This window comes from Mytilus californianus, unplaced genomic scaffold (genome assembly GCF_021869535.1).
Source record: "Mytilus californianus isolate M0D057914Y unplaced genomic scaffold, xbMytCali1.0.p SCAF_2, whole genome shotgun sequence".
Classification (NCBI taxonomy): domain Eukaryota; kingdom Metazoa; phylum Mollusca; class Bivalvia; order Mytilida; family Mytilidae; genus Mytilus; species Mytilus californianus.
In genome coordinates, this window is record NW_026262668.1 from 80,727,507 (window position 1) to 80,747,399 (window position 19,893).

A 19,893-nucleotide genomic window follows, 5' to 3' on the forward strand; every position below is an offset into this window, starting at 1 on the left:
AAAAAATGACTAAAATATTGATTAGGAAGTCTATAAGTCATAGTCTTGGAAAACATGGTTTATTTATTAATTGAAAGAAGCTTTTATCTAGCTTTCAGTAACTTTCAGTACTCTAAGATTATACTTTGTGTTTTTGTGTTTTTGTTAGTTTTTTTTGCTCTATCAATATGATGATCCAAGCCCTTTCTAACAGATTTTTTCAGGTTCTTATGTTGTGCTGTCACACCACTGTCCCAGGTATATACCAGTGTTGAGTGGTTACAAATATGATTAACCCTACCACATTCTTTAGCTGCCTGGCCAATAATTCAGTGGTTGTCATTGGTAACGCTTTCTGCAATATTTATTTGTTTTTCATTTATTGTGTTTTGCATAAATCAGGCTGTAGTTTTTGTCGGGCCTGCGACTTTTGTCGGGCCTGCGACTTTTGTCGCAGAAAGCTCGACATAGGGATATTGATCCGGCGGCGGCATTAGCTCACTTCTTAAAAGCTTTATATTTTAGAAGGTGGTAGACCTGGATTCTTCATACTTTGTATATAGATGCTTCATGTTACGAAGTTTCTGTCTGTCACATGTCCATGGTCCTTGACCTCATTTTCATGGTTCAGTGACTACTTGAAATAAAAGTTAAGATTTTTTGTAATGTTAATTTCTCTCTTATTATGAGTAATAGGATAAATATATTTAGTATGTGCGTACCTTGCAAGGTCCTTATGCCTGTCAGACAGTATTCACTGGACCTCGACCTCATTTCATGGATCAGTAAACAAGGTTAAGTTTTGGTGGTTAAGTCCATATCTCAGATACTATAAGCAATAGGTATAGTATATTTGGTGTATGGAAGGACTGTAAGGTGTACATGTCCAACTGGCAGGTGTCATCTGACCTTGACCTCATTTTCATGGTTCGGTGGTTATAGTTATATTTTTGTGTTTTGGTCTGTTTTTCTTATGCTGTATGCAATAGGTCTACTATATTTGGTGTATGGAATGATTGTAAGGTGTACATATCTAGCCGACAGGTGTCATCTGACCTTGACCTCATTTTCATGGTTCAGTGGTTAAAGTTAATTTTTGTGTTTTGGTCTTTTTTTCTAATACTATATGCAATAGGTCAACTATATTTGGTGCATAGAAACATTTTATGATGTACATGTCGGTCTCGCAGGTTTTATTTGACCTTGACCTTATTTTTACGGTTCATTGCTCAGTGTTAAGTTTTGTGTTTTGGTCTGTTTTTCTTAAACTATAAGCAATAGGTCAACTATATTTGTTGTATGGAAGAAATGTAAGCTGTACATGTCTACCTGGCATGGTTCATCTGACCTTGACCTCATTTTCATGTTTCATTGATCAATGTTTAGTTTTCATGGTTAAGTCTGTTTCTTAGAAAGTTCAAACTATAAGCAATTGGTCAACTATATTATGATATTTAGTGTATTGAATGATTGTGAAGTGTACATGTATTTCTTGTTTGGTTTATACGACCTTGACCTCATTTTCTTGGATCATGTTAAGTTTATGTGATAGTTGTAGTAAAGCTTTATATTTAAGACTATCAACATGATATCAATGATAAGTAAAGAAGGCGAGACATTTCAGTGTGTGCACTCTTGTTCTGGTTTGAATTGTTTCACATTTTGTCATTCCACAGCCTTTCTATGTTTTCAATAAGGCATGGGTTTTACTCATTGTTGAAGGCTGTATGGTGACCTATATTTGTTGAGCCTTCGACTTTAGTCGAAAAAGCGAGACATAGCGATCCTACATTCCGTCGGAGTCGTCGGCGGCGGCGGCGGCGTCCACAAATATTCACTCTGTGGTTAAAGTTTTTAAAATTTTAATAACTTTCTTAAACTATCCTGGATTTGTACCAAACTTGGACAGAAGCTTGTTTATGATCGAAAGATAGTATTTAGAAGGAAATTTTGTTAAAATTTGTACCTGTTTATCCATATTTTACTTATAAATGGACTTAGTTTTTCTTCCAGTTAACATTAAATACAGTCTGCAGTTAAAGTTTTTAAAACATTTATTAGATTCATAAACTATCCTGGATTTATACCAAACTTTGACAGAAGCTTCTTACAATCAAAAGATAGTATCTAAAGGAATATTTTTATTGATTTTTTTCCTCATTTTTATTGATTTTTTTCCTCATTTTTGTTGAGCCTGCGATTAACAGCAAAAGTAGGCGAGACACCAGGTTCCGCGGAACCCTTACGAATTTTTGTTTACATCCTCATCCTTTGGTCTCTTGTATATATTTGTCTTATTGGCAATCATACCACATCCCCATATTTTATATATAAGATACTTTTAAAATCAAACTTTAAAAGAGTTTATTGATATGAAACTACCAATTGTGAAGATTCATGTAAAATTTTGCATTACATAAGGTATTTGGATATGAGGCTAGTGTTACCTGTGATAGATGACTTGAGTCGCCCTTACAATGTTGGCTATATGCATAAGTATTTTTAATGTTTGTTAATTTTTTGATCGATCACATTCAACAAGCAGACTTACATGTGAATAAAGAGCTGCACCATGAGCGCATGATACCGTCCCGTCGCTTTTTCAAAGAATAAAGTTCCATAACTCCTCAATGTCATATCAGAAATTTATAAAAACTAAAGGGAGGTTATTTTAATAAATATAAACCAGTCACAAAAGTTTCATGAAAAATACTTGAAGCATTTTGGAGTTATTGTCCTAAAACTGGAAAATCCCCCTTTTTTATGAATAAATCCCATAACTCAGAAACGTAAAATCTAAAATTTATAAAAATCAATAATGAGCTTATGTCAATAGATATAAACAATTCACCAAAGTTTCATGAAAACTGTTCAAAACCTTTTAGAGTTATTGTCCAAAAACTGGAAAATCACCCTTTTTTAATGAATAAAACCCCATAACTCGAAAACGTAAAATCTAAAATTTATAAAAATCTAAAAGGAGCTCATGTCAATAGATATAAACAATTCAACAAAGTTTCATGCAAATTGGTTAAAGCATTATTGAGTTAGTGTACAACATGTTGACGACGGACGGACAGACGGATGAACTGGCAGACAACGGTATAACATAATACGTCCTGTAAACAGGCGTATGAAAATAGGTACAAAGTTTTGGTCACCAACCTTGACTTCATTTTCATGATTAAGTGACTAAATAAAAAACTAAAGGTTTTTTACAATTCTGTAGACTTTTTTACTTTAAATAAAAGGATGGACTATATTTTGTCTATGTAAGGCATACATGTCTATCTGCCAGGGTTCATCTGACCTTAACCTAAATTTAATGGTTCATTTATCAAGTAAGTTTTTGTGATAATATCAGTTTCTCAAGGACTCTAAGTAAAAGATCAACTATATTGGTGTGTTATAAGAATCACTATAAAGGGTACAGACTATATGAAATAGTTCACTTGCTCTGGACCTCATATTCATGGTTCAGTGATCAAAGTTAATTTGTGTGATTATGTCGGTTTCTAAGGTTTGTTAAGAAATAGCTCAACTCTTGTTAGCCTTATAGTACTGCAACCAGAGTTCATTTTTTTAAACTTTAATGTTCCGGAAGAACACACACCTAAATCATATATCGATGGAAAGAGGAAAACGTGTACAATAAGAAAAGTTTGGTCGTAAAAATCCAGAGTGGTCACATTTTTGTAAAATTGAGGTCAAAGATCAGACCTAAAAATATCAATATTTCAACTACAAGGACAAAAAGGAGAAATTTTCTGATATATAGTCAATGGAATGCTACAAAAACGGTTCAATCATAAGCTACAAACGATGATAAAACGACAAATTTGACTACTTATATGAAGAGCTGCCATTACAAAATGGCGTTGATTTGGAACCTTCTGATTTTTTGCCATTTATGACATAGCAAAAGAAGAGGTGGCCTTGACCTTTTCAAATCCATAAACTTTCATATTGTTTATACTTTTTCACTTCAGTATATTACAAAATTATTTTCTAAACTATAAAACACCAGTTTATCAAACTATTTCAATATTTTTCTATCTTTGAAAAAAACAAAATTCAAGCACTGAAACTGTTTTTAATTTTGTATCTAAAAGGTTGTGTATTTTGTGAAAATTAGTATCTAGTTGTAGATAGGTACATATTGTGTATTTGCAAAGTCTGGACAGATCAGTTATAACACAAAAAAATACCATAGTCAACCGAGGCGAATGCGAGGTTTAAAAAAAATCATATGTGTGACTTGCATTGAGTAAGCGTTTGTTTGAGTGTAAAACAAAGTCAGTTTGGTGCATGAACATTGTCTTAGTGGGATTATCTGTGCAGAAAAGTGTAGACTCATCAATTTTTTAGAGAAGTGATAGAAAATAATACAATGTAATGTCAATTTGCTAATGTTGTAATTTAAAATCAGTCATGACCCTTATATAACGTGTCTTATAAAAGCGAAATACAATAGCCTTAGTTTCATTAAATACTATTTCGCTTTTCGGAGGGTCGACAGAGGGTGCAAAGATTTTATAATTTCTTTAGAAATATTATCTTATCAACTTTTTCTTGGACGAATCGTTTCTCAACTTTGTAACGTAACTAACAGTCCTGCTGAAAATATTTGAGGTAATAGAATGACTTTAACACGATTAGTCATCAGCGTAAGCCATGGCAATGTTCTCTTGTTTATAGCCTACCTTTGCCAGGAGGAACTCTAATTGACAATTAAGAACAAACATTTTAAACGTATTTTGATTTTAAATAATTTCTCTTAATAATTTTTTTTTCATAATAGATGGCAATGTGCACCATTCTAACAAAAACCGATTAGTCGAGTATAATTTTGGTATTCGATACTCGGTACTACCGAGCGATACTCGAGTACTCGAGTACTCGTTGACATCCCTATTAAACAGGGATGTTAATCAATCAATTCGTCATCATATGCGGATTCAGCACGCATATTATATTTACAACAGAGTTTGTTGAAAGCGTTCATTATCACTGAACTAGTATATATATTTGTTTAGGGGCCAGCTGAAGGACGCCTCCGGGTGCGGGAATTTCTCGCTGCATTGAAGACCTGTTGGTGACCTTCTGCTGTTGTCTGTTCTATGGTCGGGTTGTTGTCTCTTTGACACATTCCCCATTTCCATTCTCAATTTTACAGCTTTTGAGCACAAAGATTTGCCTTAGCAGGTACAAAGATAATCCTGTAAGTAATCTGATGACATTTGTCACATGACAAATGATGGGGTTTATCCATTTTTGTCTTCCCGGTCGAATTTTTGAAAGAATTCGGAACACGAACAGGACCTCTATTACCTTTGGTATAATGAAACAGCTACCAACGATGATGCACTGTCAGTCAATTGAAAAGTGTTATCTTGACCTCTCTTCACTTTCATCTGACGCATTCTGGATTCAATTGCGGATTGATAATAAAATTGAAAATGGAAATGGGGAATGTGTCCGAAAGAGACAACAACCCGACCATAGAGCAGACAACAGCCGAAGGCTACCAGTGGGTCTTCAATGCAGCGAGAAACCTGAAAGTCTGCTCGTGCCATGGAATGAAACGTTCCTTACTATCAATTGTCTCCGTGTTGGTGACTATATTGTCAGCACCTTTTTGTATCAAACATCCCCCTTGGTGTTTTGCAACAATGCTATCTGGAGCGAAAATACCGTCTTGATTCGGCCAAACTCGTGCATGGCAATGCTTGTCAGGTATAGTCTTACCTTTGCATAGGAAACACAAAAGACATGCGAGTTCAAAGTTTCTATCAATATTCGTGACCCATATTCCCATATTCATGATATAACTGCACGGTCAATCCCAAATGTAATGGGGCGAATGTTGATACAGAAACGATTTATTTTCTAATAGCCATACATTTACGATTTTTTGTTATCTTTAGGGATAATATACGGTTCAGAAGCGCAAAGTTTGTGTGATTTTTTATCAATTAACTAACAAATGAACTACAAAAGCGATACAGGCATCTTTTCCATAGAAACATCCAACGAACTCATTAGAGCGCTGGCGGCACAGTGAAGTAATTGTTCTTCTTTTTATGTATCCTTGATATCTTCAGACAGACCTTGGTGTAATTCTGAAAGTCTTAACATAGACTTCAATTTTCCTGCAACAGATATGGCATCCCCTACATTGAATTCAGAGCTAAACTCTATATTTGATATCCATTGGCCTTGCTGTGTCTGAATTGAAGGTGCCATTATATCTAGTTAGTTAGTTCTGGAGTTTTGCAGTTTGGTAAGCATAAGAGACAATCTTGGGTGAAAGTGATCGGTATATTTCGAGGATGTGCTACATGAGAAAGGCCTTTTTATGGAAGAACAGACCATTACTTACAACCAATTTCAAATTCTAATTTTTAGTAACTGTTTTACCTGATTACACAGGTGTTGACTTCAATAAGTACTTGGTGATGCATGCTGAAAGGTAGACTGAATTTGAAAATAAATTTGTACTCGCGATTATCTTTACCATGCCATGCATGGATATATGATTACTCACACAAGCACACCTCAAATGACCGTCAACACGTTCAGACGACTCAGTTTTGAGTAGTTTTCTGTAATTTTTAAAGCCAAACTACAAGGAGGAAACTGAGCGCGAGATCGAATAAAAGTGTCAGGTTGTGAGGATACATGTGCATCAGTTTGATCACATATATGGCTTTCTGTTGTTTCTAATTAAAAGAAGCAACAATTTTGCCTTCTGGTGTAAGTCTTATAACATCACTGATGATTCACAACTCTTTCGCCCAAGAAAAGCAGAATATCAAGAGAAGTTGGTTGTATCATTACCTTGTTACACACCAAATCTCTGCAAAACTTCAATAGTACTTTCCCCCGAACCGCTTGCATGCATATTAATTGCTTTGAGGTTGAACATTGACATACAATGTATTTTTCCCACACAATATCAACTAGTCATTATCCGGAAAAACAACTTATCCGAAGGATTTGGTTAACTTTTATAAAAAGTCAAAATTTTATTAACTAAAATATAACTTATTAACAGAAAATACACGAAAGAACTACTATATATATTCAAATCTCTCAAAAATAAATTAACTTATCCTAGAAAATGTACATAATTTCATCGAAACTATCAAATTCATTGTTAAGGAAAAAATAAATGGTGGAGCTGATTGACGGATAGGGAATTTCCGTAATTAAAAAAGGTACAAATGATGTTTTTATTTTTGAGTTTTTGACAAAATTGTTTGGAATTTGCCCAACAAAATTTGCATGCAGTATTGCAATAATACATTTTGTCCTCTCAAATGTCAAATACTGTTTTTGAATCATATGTTTTCTCGTTTTCAAAGAAAAACGCGTTAAATTTCCATCTGAAAACAGTCAACTTTAAGTTTGAAAGTTTTACTCGGGGATGGTATTATATTTATGGCTTCATCATTCAAATGATCCTAGATGATATGTGCATTGAAAATTTTTACGAAAGTGGCGGGAAATTTAACAAAAACATTTAGTTTTGGGATTTTAAAGTGACTACCCAAAACCGTAAATTGAGGGGTACCCCATTAAAGGACTAAAATACAAAAATGTGACCATAGAAACTTTTTACGACCAGACGGAAAATAAAATATAGATATTATTCTATCATTTAAAACAATTTGCGGCCGTGTGTTATTCCGGAACATTAAACTCGTTAACTAAAAAATTGTCCCCCAGCCCCACAATTTCTTTTTACCCCCCCCCCCAATATTTTTTCACCTCCCCTCCCCCTCCCCTTTTTTCAAAAACAAATCTTTCCCTCAAGATATGGTCATTATCTCAATTCAAATTTCCAATGGAGTTTGCAACCATAACTACCCATTTAAATACATCATAGAAGTCTTAAAATAGAAAATGACATACATAATCATGTCTAAAAATAATATATCTTTAATCAGCATTTTTATCAGTAACTTCTAAAAATAAATTGACAGCTAATCATCTCAAGAAAATACAAAATTTCTTTATACATAATTTTAAAGCAGTGTTAGGGAGGTAATCCAAATTTAACATTGTACTTTAAAGTGATTGTCCATTAACCAGGAAACCCTTGTTTTTCCCCCTTTTTTGCCCCAAATTCCTAAACGGTTTGAGCCATTAGCCCCCAAAGCCAATCCTAACCATCCCTTTGTGGTATGGAAACTTGTACAATTTCAGAGAGATCCATACACCGTTCCACAAGTTATTGTCTGAAAACTAGAAAAAATGCTTATTTGGGCCCCTTTTTTGGCCCCTAATTCCTAAACTAATAGGACCATAACCCCCAAAATTAATCCCAACCTTCCTTTTGTGGTTATAAACCTTGTGTTTAAATTTCATAGATTTCTATTTACTAATACTAAAGTTATTGTCCGGAAACCAAGTGTCTTCGGACGACGACGACGACGTGATACCAATATACGACCACAAACATTTTTTGCGGTCATATAAAAATTCAAGGATGACTGTCTAATTTCTTTCAGCTTGAAAAATCATGTTAAAATCAGAGAAATTGACATGCAGATTTTTGGGGAAAATGTGAATTTTGTCTCGCCTTCCAGGATGTCTGGCAGAGTGCAAGACATAGGGATGCTTATCTGTTGGAGTTGGCATAAACTATTTGCCAAAAGCTTTATTTTTCAGAAAGTAGAAGTAACTAGAAGACCCGCATACTTTATTTCTTGTATACAGATGCTTTATGAACTGAAGTTTCTGTCTGGCGAATATTCATTGTCCTTGACTTCATATTCATGATTCAGTGACTGCTTAAAAATATTGAATGTGTTTTTATCATGTGCTTTTCTCACTTATTTTGTGTAATATGACTTTATTTGGTATATAGAATCTTTACATGGTATAAATGTCTGTCGTACAGAGTTCGTCTGACCTTGATATAAAAATAAGGAGATGTGGTATGATTGCCAATGCGACAACTATGCACCAAAGTTCAAATTAAAAGTGGATGTAATCAATTGTAGGCAACCGTACAGCCTTCAACAATGCTAAAAACCGATACCGTATATTCGTCTATAAAAGGACCGACATAAGAAATATGAAAATTCAATTGAAAAATCTAACAGCCTAATTTATAACAAAACATTTTATGTATTAGTGATCAACATTAAGTTTTTGTGGCTAGATCTGTTTTTTGGTGTATGGAATTTATTGATAGATTGTTAATTACAGGTGTCCATCTGACCTTGACCTAATTGTCCTGGTTCATTCGTCAGCATCAAATTTTCCTGGCTTGATCTGTTTCTCAAATACGTACTATAAGTAAGGGACAGCCCCGATATTCTGACACCCCATTAGTCCGACCCGCGATTGGTCCGACACCCCAATAGTCCGACGCCCCATTAGTCCGACACCCCAATAGTCCGACCCGCTATTGGTCCGACACCCCAATAGTCCGACGCCCCATTAGTCCGACACCCCAATAGTCCGACGCCCCTTTAGTCCGACACCCATTGGTCCAACACCTCAAAATTCCAACACTGAATAATTGATCAAAAGTTATATCTCTTTTATATTTGAAAGCATGATGACGTGTTCATTTAATACTAATTAAAACTGCGTTTAGAAAAGAAGGCATTGTCTATCAACTGATCAAGAACAGTAAATGCAAGTTATCAAGGTAGGTTTGTAGACATGTATTAGTGAAAATAGTAGGATATATTCACCCATAAAAAACATAGATTGATAGAGGCCTGGGCCTCATGTTTTGCGTAACTAAAAAGGAGTATCAATTTCTCAACTATAGTGAATATTTTGTCAAATTATGTTTTTTCGAATTACTTACTAGTACATTTAGATACTTAACTTTGTATCTCTCCCAAAGCAGAGAACTAAAAAAGTTTAGGTTATAATGAGGCTTTTCTCCTTCATGATTGTGTGTGTGATGTTGGCTTCATTGTACAGGATGGACACATGTTTCTGGTAAATGCTAATAGTACTTAACTTGAACACATGAATCACACTTTTCTATATTAATAGACTTGTTGACAGCTAAAATGAAACTCTTAAGCCTGACAGCTAAAAATGGTAAAAAAGTATCCACGGACGTACGGATACAAGGATGGACAGACGGACGGACGCACGGGTGCACAGACGGGCCCTCGGTGTTTTGTGTCCCCTGCAACGCGTCGCGTAGGGGTCAATTAAAATGGGTCACCAAATTAACATTTCATAATTTTCTAAACGTCTAACAAACAAGGAGATCAGAAGGTTATGGAGTTTTTTTTTATGAAATCCGTATGTTGCTATGCAATGAACAACTTCCCGATCCAAGCGGACCAACATCTAAGAGGAAAATTAAATTATAGCAAAGATTAACTCTTTTATACGAAAGCCTATTAGGGTCACAAAAAAAATATTTTTATCTCGTAATTACGAGAAAACTATCGCGTAATTACGAGATAAGAAGTTTTTATCTCGTAATTACGAGATAATTATCTCGTAATTACGAGATAACTATCGCGTAATTACGAGATAACTATCGCGTAATTACGAGATAATAAGTTTTTTTTATCTTGTAGTTTTTTATCTCGTATTTACGAGATATTTATCTCGTAATAACGGGATAACTATCGCGTAAATACGAGATAATTATCGCGTAATTACGAGATAACTATCGCGTAATTACGAGATAACTATCGCGTAATTACGAGAAAACTATCTCGTAATTACGAGATAAAAATTCATTTGGCCAAGTAGATTAAGAGGAGAAAGATTTTTGTAAAAGATTAAAAAAATTTACTTAATTGCAGAAATGACTTTAAAGGGCAATAACTCCTTAAGGGGTCAATTGACAATTTTGGTCATTTGACTTATTTGTAGATCTTACTTGGCCAAGCATTTTTGCTCCTACAGTTTATATCTTTCTATTATATTATTCAAGATAATAACCAAAAACTGAAAAATAATCATTAAAATTACCGATTCAGGGGCAGCATCCCAACAACGGGAAGTCTGATTCGTCTGAAAATTTTTACCCTGTCATATTTGCCCTAAATGCTTTAGTTTCAGAGATATAAACCATAAACTACATTTTACACCCCCCCCCCCCCCCCCCACACCCATGTTCGATTTTTAGCCATGGTGGCTATCTTGGTTGGTGGGCGGGGTCTTTGGATACATTTTTTTAAACTAGAAACCCTAAGGATGATTAAGGCCAAGTTTGGTTCAATTTGGCCAAGTGGTTTCAGAGGATAATGATTTTTGTAAACGTTAACGGACGACGGACGCCATGTGATGGGAAACGATCACTTGACCCTTTGGGTCAGTTGAGCTAATAAAAACGGGCGTTTTATCAGGTGCCCCGGAAGGATAATCATGATCTGTATATCTATATATATATATATATATATATATGTGTGTATGTAATTTTATCTCGTAATTACGAGATAATTTTCTCGTAATTACGCGATAGTTTTCTCGTAATTACGAGATAAATATTATTTTTTGTGTGACCCTAATAGGCTTTCGTACTTTTGGAAGGCAAATGTAAAGAAATTATATTTGGATATATACAATGCGAATAAATCAAGAAATTTCAAAACGGATAATCTTCTCACCAAAGTATGTTGTAATAATTTGGCATTGGTGACATGCTACACATTTTCTTATCGGTATATAGATACACCCACTTGCGTAATATTAAATCTGCGTCAAAAGATAACAAAATTCTGCAACAAAGATAACTGCATTAGGAAATGTCCGAAATGAAAATCAACACGAAAAGGAAATTAGAAATTCTTTATAATTGGTATTTGCTACTTTTCCGCCAATCAAACGACATTTATAAGGACGAGCAAATGTAACAGTAAATTTGGTCCGGTAGTAAAATTTGTCCGCCAGACTTTTTTTCCTAGGTAATCAAGTCCATGACCATGATTTTACTAGGAATGTAAGTCCCAGGACAAATTTTCCTACGAAAATAAATCCATAGCTAGTAAAATATATCTGGTAGGAAAAATTGTCCTAAGACTTGTTTTTCTAGTAAAATTATGATCATGGACTTGATTACCTAGGAAAAAGTCTGGGACCCGTTTACATTCAGGAAGCAAAAAAACATACTTTCTTAGTTAAGATTGGAAAGTTTCATTAATTTTTTCCTAGTAAAATAAAGGGCATGGACGTTTTTACCTAGGAATATTAATGACATGGACATGATTTCCTAGGAAAATTAGTCTGGTGTCATGAATTTTATTAAAATATTAATGCACAACTCTTTAACAACATTAAAACATAAAAAATGAATTTCCATTGTTTACATGTAAATAATTTGTTTCATTAAATGTTACCTTTTAAAATAAAGGACATGGACGTTTTTACATAGGAATATTAATAACATGGACATGATTTCCTAGGAAAATTAGTCTGGGGACATAAATTTTATTAAAATATTGATATACAACTCTTAAACAATATTAAAACATAACATTTATATAAACCTTTTAAAATAAAGGACATGGACGTTTTTACATAGGAATATTATTGACATGGACATGATTTCCTAGGAAAATTAGTCTGGGGACATAAATTTTATTAAAAATATAAATACAGAACTCTTAAACAATATTAAAACATAACATTTAAATTTCCATTTTTTAACTGTAAATGATTTGATTCATTAATATTTTTCCTATTAAAAAAAAGGACATGGACGTTTTTACCAAGGAATGTTAATAACGTGGACTTGAATTCCTAGGAAAATTAGTCAGCTGGGGACATAAATTACTAACATCGGACTAAAAATACTAGTAAATTCTGTAACTATATACTAGTAATATGTGTCCGCCCGGACATATTTTACCAGGACAAATGTATCTCTTACACAAAGACTGGTTGCAACAGAGTCGGAAATGCAATGTAAACAGGTGTCAGACCACCAATTCAAAATCCCTATCTATTCAACCAAATTTTGCAATTTTCACAGCTTTCTTAATATTTTACCTTAAGTTTAACTTCTTAGAAACCAGGTATAATTATCCTGAAATGTACATGTATCACCTTTCTACATCTCAATTTTCAACCCATGTTTAAAGTCCATAAAGTCTTATAAGAAAGAACTGCCTTTCGGAAGACAAGTACTACTAAAAATAACCCCTGGTTTTCTGGAAATCTTAAATTAGTATACTATGGAGCGCATTAATCCTCAATTTTTAATGCAAACTCATAGACAAGTAAATTTTGGCTCAAAATGGTCTAAATATATTTCTCTTTCACCAAAAGTTTCATTTCTGCAAATTTGTTGGTTTGTTTAAGTAAACAATGACATCAAAAGCACTATTTTGTGTCAGAGTAGGGCTACTTTTACATACGTTCTTAATTGGAGGGAGTGAATTGGTGGAATATGTGATAAAATGATTGCAGGACATTAGTTAAACCAATATGTTTCAATATGGTTCCAAACATGAACCTTGCATTGTTCTATGAAAACAATGATAGTAATTGTGTGAAGACGAAGAGGGAAGCCGTGGACGTTGGGTTTCGCTTTATTTTAATCATCAAAACAAAGAATAAGGAAGGTCATGATGTAGTTTCAAGGCAATCCCACCTCAGGATATCACTTACCAAAGACTGTTGACCAGACAGAATAAATGATCTTTAACCAATTGATTAGTTCAAGCTACTCAAATTAAATAACAGAACTATAGTGTAGAATTTATCATCAAAAATCAGTACAAAATCAAGGAAAATCAGTACTATAATCGGGGGAAATCACTTTCTGCCGTATTCGGTAATAGGTAGTGATATCTGAGACATATATACACATGTATATCAAGCAGGATATTTTATAGTCCGAGATTGCTCCGTGACATCTGACGGCTTTTTAAAAAGGACTTGCTGGGCTGTTAATTGACTATTTAATGTTTGACGTTAAACCGCTGCAACTAAAAAATCCCATATTTTTCTTTTATAGTATGTAAAAACCTTTACGAATAAATTGATTATCTAACTAAACGTCTATCCGAACAAAATCTGCCATTATTTGGAATGAACTATAGTAAGAAGTTAAGTCAGTTTCGATCGAAGTCAGAAACATTTAAAACAACTAAACGATAAAATGAATGATGACTGTTTGTAGAAATTTTTGGAAAAAAAAGAATGAAAAATGAATTAAATTTACAGGACAGTTTTAAAAACATATATAAAGCAATATCAAGGATAGAATTTGAAGTGATTTCCACATTTTTTCTACATAAATGGACACAAACAGCTCTGACCTGTCAAGAACTGATACAAAATTCTCCTCGTACGCCGGTCAAAGTGTTTTTAGATTTTACCTTGTGATAAAGCGTACTAGCATGAAGACATGATAATCTGTTCGTATAGGTGGAAAATGAAGAGTTCATGTATCCCCACCTTCACGAAGCATATTTTTTTTTCGTAAAAAAAGATCCATAATTGTGTGGACATGAAATGTCTTGTTTTTGTTAAAATTTTGTACTCGTGGGGCGTTTTTGCGTTCTAACTCTCATTTCATTCCTGTGTCAATGTCAGAGAAGTGGTGTGGGTTGCTAGAGTTAACTTATTTTCACACAGCATGTTTGCTTGTGCTATTCAATCGATCAACATTTCGACCGATAATCGATTAATCGTAAAGCGGAAAGAAAAGACAAACGATTAGTTGTGTTTTTAAGAGACAGCAAGGAACACGAATGAAAATAACAATGTACAGAACAAAAACTTTGTTGTTTTATGAATATGCAATTACAAATCAAATCGTTGATGTACATTCCCATGGCTGTTCGTACATGATCGATATTTTTTTTTGTTTAATGTCCAGTGTCAAATGTTTCATTGCTATTCAATACAAGTTCATTCTGACAGCAAAATTAATCCGTTTTATCGATGTTTCAACCTCAACAAAATATATTGATCAATTATCATCGATTGAACAATTTTACTAACAAACTTTTTAACTCACTAATTGTCAATTATATAATCAATTAACATTCGACAACTTTCAGTAGTGAAAGTTTTCGATCTATACGTTCGTGTACAGTGTAGATGACTAGAAATCATCATCATGCTTGAAAAATATGCTAAAGTCATGGTATTTCTTAAATACCAAATGGGTAGTATGATATTATCTATTTCCGTTTCTTATAAAAAAAAAGAGTAGTTCATATACCACGTCAATAATGAATCTATGAAGATTTTCTATTACCACAGTAATTTACCTTTGTCGGACTATTGGGGTGTCGGACCAATGGGGCGTCGGACTAATGGGGTTCGGACCAATGGGGTGTCGGACTAGTGGGGTGTCTGAATATCGGGTCGACCCCATAAGGAATAGGTCACCATTTGGAGTATGAAATGATTGTAAGGTGTCCATGTCTGTTTGACAGGATTCACCTGGCCATGACCTAATTTTCCTAGTTCTTCGATCAACTTTAAGCTTTTATGAATAGGAATGTTTCTCCAAAACTGTAAGCAATTCAGATATATTTGGTGTATGTAATTATTGTAAGGTGTTCATGTCTGTCTGACAGGGTTCATCTGATCTTTACCTCATTTTCCTGGTTCATTGGTCAACGTAAGGTTTTCATGATAATGTTTGTTTCTCAGATACTGTTAGCAATAGGTCAACTTTGTTTTTTCTGAGAATGACCTAATTTTCCTGGTTCATCGGTCAACGTAAAGATTTCGTGAGTAGGTTTGTTTCTCGGATACTGTTATCAATAGGTCAACTTCAGGATTAAAGATTGATTGTAAAATTTACATCTCCGTCTGTCAGGTTTCTAACAGATATTCATGGTTCAATGATAGTGTTTAGTAATATATCGCCTGTAGGAATCTCTTGATCTTAAAGATCTTTAAGACTTTCAAAAACATAAGATTTAACCATGATCAGGAAAGCAGGCAAAACACTTCAGCGTGTGTAGTCTTATTTTAATTTCCAAAAGTGAAAATTTAAAATGCGAGATAAGGTTCGGAAATTGTTAGCATGAAATTAACAAAACATCCTGCTAAATCAGGCGGATATCCAGTTGAAATAAAACAATAGAAATTGAAATCTTATTTGTAGAAGGTAAAAAATAACAAAGATGACACATTTTGACTGTTTACATTTATTTCCTTGGGCTCGGGTTACGATTTTGGATATTGTTTTCTATAGTTGTTTCAATGAATTTCAAATTTTCTACTTTTATACCAAATACGTATAGGTTAGCTTATACTTGGTAATGTTTTATGAATATTTAAAGCCCGAGGCGAAGTCATTCATGTATAGCATTTTGGTTCATTCCTCCTATTCCCACTTTTTATAAATCTGGTAAGAAAAGTTAAAATTTCATGTGTGAATTGGAGGAAAACCTGTGCAAACAAAGGATTATACCGTATAAATATTGTTTATTCAACTTTTAATTGACAAGTGTTCTTTTGGATAGGTAATAGGTTATTTTTTTATGTGTATGAATTCAGTGTTTTTAATTAAAATAGATATGAAAGAAATGGAAACAAATATAAGAAAATTATTTTATTTCTTTTATAACACAAATCCAACAGTAGATTCAAGCAAGCATTATAATATGAAACAAACAATACAAGTTAACAGCACTAATAGTGTTTATTTATCTAAACATCTATTGTTATTTGCAAGTGGGAATAGACGGAATAGTGATGTTTTAAAAGTGGGAATAGGAGGAAGACACCAGCATTTTATAGTGCATGGGAAGCCATGTACTATTAAAATAGAGGACAAAAAATACTGATTTTCCATTGGACGAAAATGTGTGAGTATGTTCTAATTAAGACTACTGTGCTTGTCTAACCTTGTTTTGGCTGAACTTGTCAACTCTGATACACATCCTTATTATACTCTCCACATGTACCAATGCGCCTGTGACTCTGTTTCTATGTTTATCTAAAGTTATTGCAGTCGCATAATTTAGTTTTTTCCCCTATATTATATACTTATTTATACATGTATACCATTATCAGTGACGGATCCAGAGGGGCATATAGGACATACCCCTCCCCTTTTTTTGATCACCAAAAAACAATCTCATGTTTTTCACGGTTTATATGATTTTCAAGCATAAAATGGTCAACATTTTATTAGCCTCGCTCGCTCCGCTCGCTCCGCTCGGCGGTATATATTCAATTTTCTGGAATTACGCCCCCTTGATCCGCTGCATTATAGTGTGGAGTTAATAGATATTTTTTATGCATCATTTTGATATTGGACATTTGATTCTGGTCGGTCATTTTGGATCTAAAAGATGCATTATCATAAATTCACTTGAAAAAAAAACCACGCAAAGATCTGACAAAACAATTAATTTGCAGCACTGACCATGGGCAACCATGGAAGAGTAAGTCGGGAACACCTTTTACATTCCAGCGTGTTTGTGTTTCCTTATTTGTTCTTACAGCAAGTATAAAAAAAAGTGATGATCATATATCATCTCCCTTGATCAGAGTCCACTGTTTATATTTTAGGGATAAATATTGATTTAATAACATTGAAAATTAGCTTTACTTTAAAACCAGTTTTTCCATGTTTAATTAATCTCTGCCTAATACGTGAAATTGTGAACGGTCAAATCATCTCTGACAAAGGTGCATTTCACCGTAGCAATTACAAGCGCCTGTTTAAAAGCAAGGTTATACACTTAAGTTTCATTGGTTATTTTAACACGCGTTTCCCGGGGAGGACAAGAATTGGTTTTTTTTAAAGTATATCCTTAATCCATTGCTTAAATATTTGATAATTTAGTTTATTAATTATTATTGTCAATATACTGACATACTGAATACGCGTTTCTTTTCTTTTCTAGGGTATATCTACGGTATGAAAAGTGCTATTTAGTTTAATATTACTGTGCTTATCCTAAAGGCTTTTCCCTCTCACAATATCAATTGCTAACATGTTTTACCAAATTTCACTTTGAATCCATCGCTATACCAACTGATCAACTGGTAAAATAGTTTAGCTCGTTACTAGTGAACGGTTGTAGTATGAAGCCGCAGTGTATTCAAAAATTATACTTACAATACTTTAAGATTTGAATTAAAATAATTAGGCAATTGGTATTGTAAATGGGCAAAGCCTTCAGGATAAGCACACAATCTGGTTAAAATTCAGATCTACAACAACTCGCGTGCTCGTATGAGGATAGAAAAATCAGAGATCCATATTTTAATTAGATTGCATAAGCACAGTAAATGTTTGAAAAAAATAATTACTGGTTCTATCCATAATGGTTCTGTAATAATGCCACGTTGGCTGTAATAGACACTGGTTTGGTTTTAGCTATTTAATAAAAATATTTACACTTTTAAGTTTGGTAATAAACGTTTACTGCAATGGGTGTTTTCATCATGATCATGTTATATGTCCTCGCTCGGTAATAGGTTATTCGTTGCTGGCGCATACATTATTAGGTCTGTTTGCCTTCTATTCTGGTACACGAATTGGTTCGATTAATAAAATTTTACGGTACCAATTTTACTTCACCAGATAGTTATAGGCATTTTGATAAGTAGTGTCCCTTCAGAGATGCTCGAACCGAAATATTTTAAAACTTAAAAAATTAATACAAACGGTGAAGAGCTGATAGAATAAAAATAAAAAGGACAAAAAGCATAGCAAATCCTGGACGAGGATTCAGAGCGTTGCAAGGGATATACGTTCTTGGTTTTAAATGATTATTTTTTTTCGTGACAGCAAATTTCAATAAAAGAATATCCGTATTGTTATGCAGTACCGAAGTACTGGCTACTGGAATTAATGGTGATATCCTTGGGAACTAACATTCCACCAGCAGAGGTATCGACCTAGCCACGGGTATTAACTTAATACCACAAATGTTACCAACTTAACTGCACCAGATAGGCATTGTTACAATTAATGTCTCTTCAGTGATGCTCGAACCAAATATATATATAAAAAATATTATACGATATGTACGGAGTTATATCCTTTTCATGAGAGGTTGTATGGCAAGGAAACGGAACAGTTGATTGTTTCTGAATCATGTGTTACATCTATTTGATGAATAAAATTCTAAGATAGGCCAAAGTCCAGTTTTAATCGTGTGTGTGTGTGTGTATGTATGTGTGGATGTCGTATATAAGGTTACGGAAAATTCAATAATCTGATTTTACATTCTTTGTCCCTTTATTTTGAACTTTGTTCAAACCATCAGATTTGAATCGCACTTAGGGAAGCACATACTATAATTATGTTTCTGATAAAATCAAAGTATTTCCCTTTTCTGCAAACCTGGCTACTTCAAAAGTATTTTCTTTTTCTTCTCAAATCTGGCTACTTCAACAGAAGGGGACCAGTGGGGTTGAGATTTGACTAAATCGATATTTATTAGTAAAACATTATTAAAACTCAAATTGTCAAAATAGATGTTTTGTCAACCATAAACCTGTTTCAGTTTTTAACTATTTTTCTCTAAAGGATACGGTATATTGGTGAATGTTAAATATTTTAAACCTTATCACCCCCTTCGCTATATTGGTCAATTAAGTCAATAAACTACAGGCATGTACATAAAGTAAAGCTGACAAAACTGAATTAAAAGATAATCATCAAGGAATCCATGTATAAGATTCTTAAAAAGTTTTAAAGAAATGAGACATAGTGGTCAATGAACGAATCTGATAGTTGCGCCAAATTGTTTTTTTTTCACCAAAATATTTAACAATCATAAAAATAATAAGATGATTTTGAAAGGATGTTTGACCTTTGTCTATATGAATATTCTTAATGAATGATTAGCTCAAAATAAGAAAATTATATAATAATGTTTAGTTTGCTAGAGAAAAGTTTTGAAAAGAATAATTTATGTTAAAAATTGCATCTTATACTGTTGCATGATTCTATTTTTTATTTGTTTGTGTGTTTCTTGAAAGTTT